We start from the raw sequence: 8,155 nt of genomic DNA, 5'->3' as shown, positions 1-8,155 counted from the left end.
CCCCTTTATAAGCCACCTTGGGCCCCCCTGGACCCCGTCCACCGCCGCCTCTGACCGCACCTCGCCCTGCAGCACGCTGCTGCTGACGCCACCGCTCGCCGCCGCCGCCATCGCCGATCAATTCTTTTCGGTCAACCAGCCCCGGTTTTTTCGTTTAGCCCGGTTCGTTTTATTATATCGGTTTTTTGTTAGGGTTTTCTTATTTAACGAACGTCCGTTCGTTCGTTCGGTTTAACAAACGATTTTCATTAGTTTTGTTCTGTTAGCGAACGTTCGAGCCTTAGGATTTTTTTCTTTTTAGATTAATTTTCAGCCAGGGACCTATCCGCGAATAGTTTTCTCATGATTTAGCCCCTCATCTTGAAACTAGCATAACTTTTTACTTGTTTATCCAAATTAGATGAAACCAGCGCCTAAATCTCTGTATCATTCTGTTCTTTCACGTTAACCAACTTGAACAAGATTTTGGTACTGTAAAATTTGAGTTTACTCCAGATTAGTAAACAATCTTGTTTCGTTCGTATTTTTAGTTTCGTTGCTCCGTTTGAGTTGAATCTTTTTGAAAATCATAGCTAATCACATGTACCTACTGTTAAGATCTAATTCACATGATAATATTGCTGTTAGGTTTGACTTCTGTTAGTTTAAGTCATTTGCTTGTTTCGTGTTCGATTTGGATCTTTTCTCGGTTCTTCTTGTGTTTTGTTTGAGTGATTGCATATGTATGCTATTGTTTGTCTATGCTAGATTTCCCGGAGTGCGAAGCTTGTTACTACAAATCTCCAGAGTTTGCAGATCGTCAGAAAGGCAAGCTACGCTTTGATCATACTCTTTTATACCCAGTTTTTACTTTGCATTAGTTCTGCCCCTCAAATATTTGCATGAGTAGGATTGGGAACATGTGGTTTTGGTTTTAGTACTTGAGGTAGGAACCTAATACCTTTTGATCACCCTGGGAATATACGTTATGCTTATCTATTGCTTAGCCATGCTTGTAGATGGGGATTGGATCGTGATTCACACATGGAAGTTTGAGAGTTATTTAATCATGGATAACATTAAGGTGGCAACTTTAATATACATCTGGGTGGATTGGTTGAGGCACCTGGGGAACCCAGTGTTGCATGTTTTTGGGAAATCCCAGAGTACCCGTGTGATTTTTCATATGGAATGCCACCCAGGCTCAAAGGGATCATAACATTATTCATGCTAGAAACTTCCGTGTGCAGCCACAAGCCATTATGGGCTCTGGCATAGTTGAGCAAGTTGTGTGAGCTCTTGAAGAGGTGGACTAGCATATGTAGGGGAAAGTAGGTGTACTGGTCCGCCCAGAGTAGAGAATTAATGCTTCAGAAAGACTATGTCTCGATCGTCCGATCATAAATGCGGTCGAGTCTTGTTGTGGAGAAGTGCACAAACCTCTGCAGAGTGTATAAACTAATCATGGTTAGCCATGTCCCCGGTTATGGACATCTTGAGTATCTAGTACTTGAATCTAGTGATGTGATCACATCACGCTACTTTAATTAACTTGTTGGTTTAATGATGATACTTTTAATTGGGATTTGAGTTGGGGTTACCTTCTCAAATATTGGGCAACCTGGGAGTAGTTAAATAAATTTATTCCATTGTTGTAGGGAAAAACTAGGTTTACGCAAAACCATAAATTTAGAGGCTCCACCAGCCAAATATTGCATGTAGATATAGTTATTGCATTTGATTGCTTTACGGTGCAACTCTGGCAGCATATTTAATGTGCTGACCTACATGGCTGCAACGTCTCATGTTGCAGACTACTCAGACGATGAATAGGGTGTGATAGGTCGTTGTTTTGCACTCAGCTATGCCGTTGGAGTTGATGGACTCATTTACCTTCGAAGCTTCCGCAATTAATTAGTTTAGATGACCTTCAGCCATGATATTTTTGCGTAATCATACTCTTTATGAGGACTCGATGTAATAAGTGTGTGGTTGAAACTCTGTTTTAATTCCTCGAGTACTGTGCGTGTCAGCATTACCGATCCAGGGATGACATTGATGCACAATGACTTGACCGTTTGAGGTCTTGTTGCTACAGCCAGCCAGGCCGACCGGCCCAGCCAGCCGACCCCACGCCGCCGCCACCGCCGTGTCTGCCTTGGACTCTATTCCTGCCTCGCCCCTTGCCCAAGCCACCCACCTATATATAAGCCGAGGCCCCGACCTCTTTTTCCCTCAAACCGCAGCGCCAAAAACCCCACCTCGCCTCACGAATTCCTCGCTGGAGTTCCGAAGCCGTTGCAGCTCCGCCGCCTCGCCTCGAACTCCTCCTCCGCTACCGTTGTAAGCCGCCACCGCCTCTCGTCCGTCCGATCTGAAGTAGACGGTTAGGATTAGATCAGTTTTTGTTTTTTTATCTCGGATCGTTTTCCTTTAGTTAGCGAACTTTCATTGGTTTAGATTTGTAGCGAACAGTTTTCTGCCTGTAGCGTTGTGACACGTGGCCAGGGAGTTAGTTGTAGTTTATATCTTTGCATATTGGTCCCTGTATTTCAAACTCCCACAACTTTTCAACCATTTTTCCAAATTCAGTGAAACAAACGACAAATTTTTTGTCATGATCCCACCTATCTACAGAACCAAACTAAAAATATTTTTGAAGATCTAAAATTTGATTTTTTCAGATCTGAATTCAAACTTCATTAGGCCATAACTTGAGCTTCGTAACTCTATTTTGAGTGAATCTTTTTGCAAATCGAATCTCTTGACATGTACTTTCTGTTTAGATCAAAATCACACAATTTTTCTACTATTAAATTACGTTTGGTACAGAAGTTTTATTGGGTTATTTTTGGATTTTTCATAAGTATTTTCTTTGAATTCTTTTTGATTCTTTGCTTGTGTGCTTATCTATGTTATTGTTTGCTTTATTAGATCATCCGGAGTGCGAAGCTTTTTGCTACGGATCCCTAGCATTTAAGGATCGTCAGTAAGGCAAGTTACACTTTGATCATATCTTTATTACCCAATTTTTGTCTATGCATGAGTTCATTGCTTACAAATTTGCATGAGTATGATTGGGAATTGAGGCATTGCTATGTAGTTCATGAGGTAGGAACCTATGACTTTTGAACACCCCGGGAATATTCGTTATGTTATATATTGCTTAGGCATGCTTGTAGACGGGGATTGGTATGTGTGATCCATGCAAGTTGCGAGAGATAATAATTTTTGGTAAACTTAAGGTGGCAATGTTAATACACATCTGGTTGGATTGTTTGGGGCACCTGGAGAAACCAGTGCTTGCCCAAGGGGATCCCAGAGTACCCATGTGATTACCCTAGGTCCGTCACCCAGCCTCAAAGGGATCATACGATATTTCATCTCTAGAAAATTTCGTGTGCAGCCACAAACCATTATGGGCTCCGGCATAGTTGAGCAAGTTATGTAACCTCTTTCCTTGGTAGACTAGCTGATGTAGGGGAAAGTAGGTGTACTAGTCTACCCAGGGTTTAGAGGAATACTTCAGAAAGGCTATGTCTCGATCTTCCGACCATGGAGGTGGTCGAGTCTTGTGGGGAAACGGGTGCAAACCTCTGCAGAGTGTACAAAGTAATCATTATTAGCCATGTCCCCAGTTATGGACAAATTTGAGTATCTAGAAGTGAATTATTGGTTTATCTCATCACTCCTTAATTAATGAATTGGGTTATTAATTATACTTGGTAAATTTTGGGATTGAGTTGGAGGAACCTTCTAAATGATGGCATAAACTTGGTAGTAAATAAAATTTATTCCTTTGTTGTAGGAAAAAATTAGCTTTATACAAAAAATTAAACTTAGAGCCTCCACCAGCCAAATTTGCATGTAGAGATAGTCATTTTCATTCATTCTGCTATTGTGTAACCTTGCCAGCATATTCCATGCACTGACCTACGCGGCTGCAACGTCTCATGTTATAGAGTTAACTTAGGAGTCAAATGAGAACATTTGATCATAGGTCATACTCATCGTTTAAGCACAAGTGGGGTTACCACTTTTACATAAAGCATTGTTGTGTTCACACCGTTAGAGTTGCTTTAGCTCAATTCTTAGAGTAAAGCTCCCCCTAGATGTGATATCGCCCCTAAGAGGGATAAACAAACCTTGGGTTTGGTCGATGATGACTTCATGTAGGTGTTGAAGATGTGGATTCTCAATGTTGATGTAGATCATTTGGAGCAATCCATTGGAGTGAGTTGCACTTTCAATACCTACACGGGTTAGTCCCACAAGGAACAAGCAAGGATATCCATAGACACAGAATAATGTACACACAAGATGATGTCCATGAAAGCATTAGGTTACCTTGTCCCTTGTCTTACCAACAAGAGGGTTTGTGACTCCTTGAACTAGTGCAGGATATGGAAGTTGTTTGCACTTGTTCTTGCCAAAATGATATGAGTGAAGTGTGTTGGCGGAGTCACCCTCAATAACTCTCTAGTTCTTCTTCTTCGCGATCCACATCATCTTGATGGTACTCCTTGGGGTTGTAGTCGTACTTGATGAAGTAGGACTTGATGTAGTCTTGGGAACCCACTTGACCAAGGCCTTGGGAGCTTCTTCAAATGCATCAATCTCGTCTTGAAGCTTATCCTTGCCTTTTTTCTTGTGGTCTTGTGGTGGAAGATCATCTTGAGCTTGTGTCCCTTGGAAAGAAGTAGGATCATACTTCTCTTGTTGAGGAACAAACTTTGTCTTGGGGTATTGATCTTCTTCCCACTCAACTCCATTGGCATTGAACTTTAGTTCAAAACAAACACCTTGGTTCTTCCGGTGCCTTCCTTGCTTGCGTACAATTTCCTCAAATTGCTTACCTCCGGCAAGGCTCTTGTAAACACATTTCTCTATAATTCCCTTCAATAAGCTATTTTCTTGCTCAAGTGTAACTTGGCTAAGAGAATCATTAGTGGAATCAAGAGAACTACTAGAAGCAACAACGTTGGATTTAGCATGATTATTGTTAGTACCAGAGGAAGATTCTTTCTTACTTTTGTTGCTAGATTTAACTTGTGGCATGTAAGTTGGCAAGTGTAAGTGTTTGGCAATGTAAGAAGAACTTTTCTTGCGAAGATCATCATTGATTGCCTTTAAAAACTCATGCTCTTGCTCTAGGTTGAGCTTTTCAAAGCATAGCTTCTCATGAGTCTTTAAAAGTTCTTGATGATCTTCCAAGGTAGTTTCATGAGCTAACTTAAGAGTGTTTAGTTCTTTAGTTAGACGATCAATCTCCTTCTTATCACCGTCATTCATTTTATCTTGATTAGCATGGTTAATAGCAAATTCAACATAGTTTTCATAACTAGAGTTATCAACAAGTAAATCATCATCACCTAGCAAATCATCTTCATCACTATTGAAATCAAGATACTCGGGGTGTGATACCTTTGGGCCATTAGCCATGAAGCATCTTCCAATTCCTTCATTTGGTGAGTCAAATATTTCATAGGAGTTGGTTGACACTAGTGCTAGACCGATAACACCTTCATCTTGAGTATATTCGGAGTCGGAGTGATAACTTCTTTCGGAGTGATGGTCGGAATCGGAGTCGGATATCCATTCACCAACATGAGCTTGATGTCTTTGTTTTGTGTAGCTCTTTGATGATTTGTCCTTCCTTTCCAAATCCTTGCTTCTTCGGGAGGTTCTTCGTTCATAACGATCATCTCTACTCCTTCTCTCTCTTGGTGGTGATTCTTCTCTTCTACATCTTCTTTTAGGTGAATCTTCTTTTGTTTTGTAGGGAGCCATACACTCATTGGAGTAGTGTCCGGGTCATCCACAATTGTAGCAAATACGTTCACGACTCGAAGATCTTTTGTCATTGTAGGACCTTGACTTGGAACTTCTTTCCTTGCTTCTACTCTTGTAGAACTTGTTGAAGTTCTTCACCATTAGGCTCAATTCCTCATTGAAGGTTTGTTTCTCACTTGATGATGTAGGAGCATTACATGAGGCTTTGTAAGCACCACTTGACTTGTTGTGAAGCTCTTCTTTATTCTTGAGTGACATCTCATGAGCAACAATTCTTCCAATGACTTATGTTGGCTTGAGATCTTTGTAATTGGGCATCATTTCGATCAATGTGCACACGGTATCATATTTTCCATCCAAGGCTCTTAGGATCTTCTTGATGATGAATCTATCGGGCATCTCTTCACTTCCTAAGCCGGCAATCTCATTTGTGATGAGAGCAAGCCTAGAGAACATTTCAGCGACACCTTCACCATCCTTCATTTTGAACTTGTCAAGTTGACTTTGAAGCACATCCAATTTGTATTCCTTGATGGAGTCAGTACCTTCATGCATATCAATCAAAGTATCCCAAATTTCCTTTGCATTCTCAAGATGGCTGATTTTGTCGAATTCTTTGGGGCACAATCTGTTGAAGAGAATATCACAAGCTTGAGCGTTGTATTGCAGGATCTTCAACTCTTCCGCGGTTTCTTCACGGTTTAGTTCTCTCCCATCGTAGAATTCACCTTGCAAGCCAATCTAGGAGACACCACTCTCCAAAAGGTAATAGATGGTGTGTTGATGATGAACTCCTTGCTCTTGTGCTTCAAATGATAGTCTCCCTAACACTCAACTCTGTCTCATAGGATCGGATTTGGTGGAAAGATGATTAGAGTGGAAAGCAACTTGCGGAAGGCTGGAGATCAAGATTTATGTGGTTGGAATGGAATATCTTAACCTCAACACATGAGTAGGTGGTTCTCTCTCAAAAAATGAATGCTGGAAGTGTAGGCACGTTCTGATGGCTCTCTCCACGAATGTAGAAAGTGTGGATGGGTATATATAGCCTCCACACAAAATCAAACTGTTACACACAATTTACCAAACTCGGTGAGACCGAATCAGAAAACTCGGTTAGACCGATTTAGTTCATAATGTGACCGTTAGGCATTTCAGTGTGACCGACATGTCAACTCGGCGGGACCGATTTCCTTAGGGTTAGGGCATAACGTAATCTCGATGAGACCGATTACACAAACTCGGTGGTACCGACTTAGGTAATAAGCTAACCAGAGAGTTGGTCAGGCAAACTCGGAGGGACTGATTCGCTCATCTTAGTGAGACCAAAATGTTACGAAGGGGAAAGAGAGAGTTTGCATTGCGAACTTGGTGGGACCGATCGCTCATCTCGGTTAGACCGAAACGTTACGAAGGGAAACATAGAGTTTGCAATCCCATCTCGGTGAGACCGAGATCCCTATAGGTGAGACCGAAGCGACTAGGGTTTCTTGCAGTCTCTATGTCAAATGAACTAGGTGGCGCTGGATAGATCAAATCGGTGGGGCCGAGTATGACTTTTGCTTTGGGACATATGTGGATATGACAAAGTGGTTAAGGGCTTTGGAGCATATCACTAAGCATCTTGAGCAAGCAAGTCATTAAGCAACACCTCATCCCCTTTTAATAGTATTGGCTTTTCCTATGGAGTCAATGTGATCTTGGATCACTAAAAGTAAAATGTAGAGTCTTGAGCTTTAGAGCTTGAGCCAATCCATTGTCCTTAGCATTCTGAGGGGTCCACATTCCTAATCCATGCCATGCCAATCATTGAATTTTCTTGAAATATTCGTCTTGAAATAGCATTAGTTCAATGAGCTATATGTTGTTGATCATTACCAAAACAACCTAGGGATAGTTGCACTTTCACTAGAGAACAAAACTAATTTTGTTTGAAGATTTAAAATTTGATTTTGTTCAGATCTAAATCAAACTTCATTAGGCCATAACTTGAGCTTCGTAACTCCGTTTCGAGTGAATCTTTTTGCAATCGAAGCTCTTGGCATGTACTTTCTATTTTGATCAAAATCACACAATTTTTCTACTATTAAATTATGTTCTGTACAGAAGTTTTATTTGGTTGCTTTTTGAGTTTTCATAAGTCTTTTCTTCGAGTTCTTTTTGATTCTTTGCTTGTGTGCTTATGTATGTTATTGTTTACTTAATTAGATCATTCGGAGTGCGAAGCTTGATAGTACGAATCCCTAGAGTTTAACGATCGTCAGCAAGGAAAGTTACACTTTGATCATATCTTTATTACTAGTTTTTGTCTATGCATTAGTTCATTGCTTACAAATTTCGCTGAGTAGGATTGGGAATTGGGGAATTGCTATGTAGTTCATGA

This window comes from Triticum dicoccoides, chromosome 4B (assembly GCF_002162155.2).
Source record: "Triticum dicoccoides isolate Atlit2015 ecotype Zavitan chromosome 4B, WEW_v2.0, whole genome shotgun sequence".
Lineage (NCBI taxonomy): Eukaryota > Viridiplantae > Streptophyta > Magnoliopsida > Poales > Poaceae > Triticum > Triticum dicoccoides.
Note: the sequence above shows the minus strand (reverse complement) of the source record.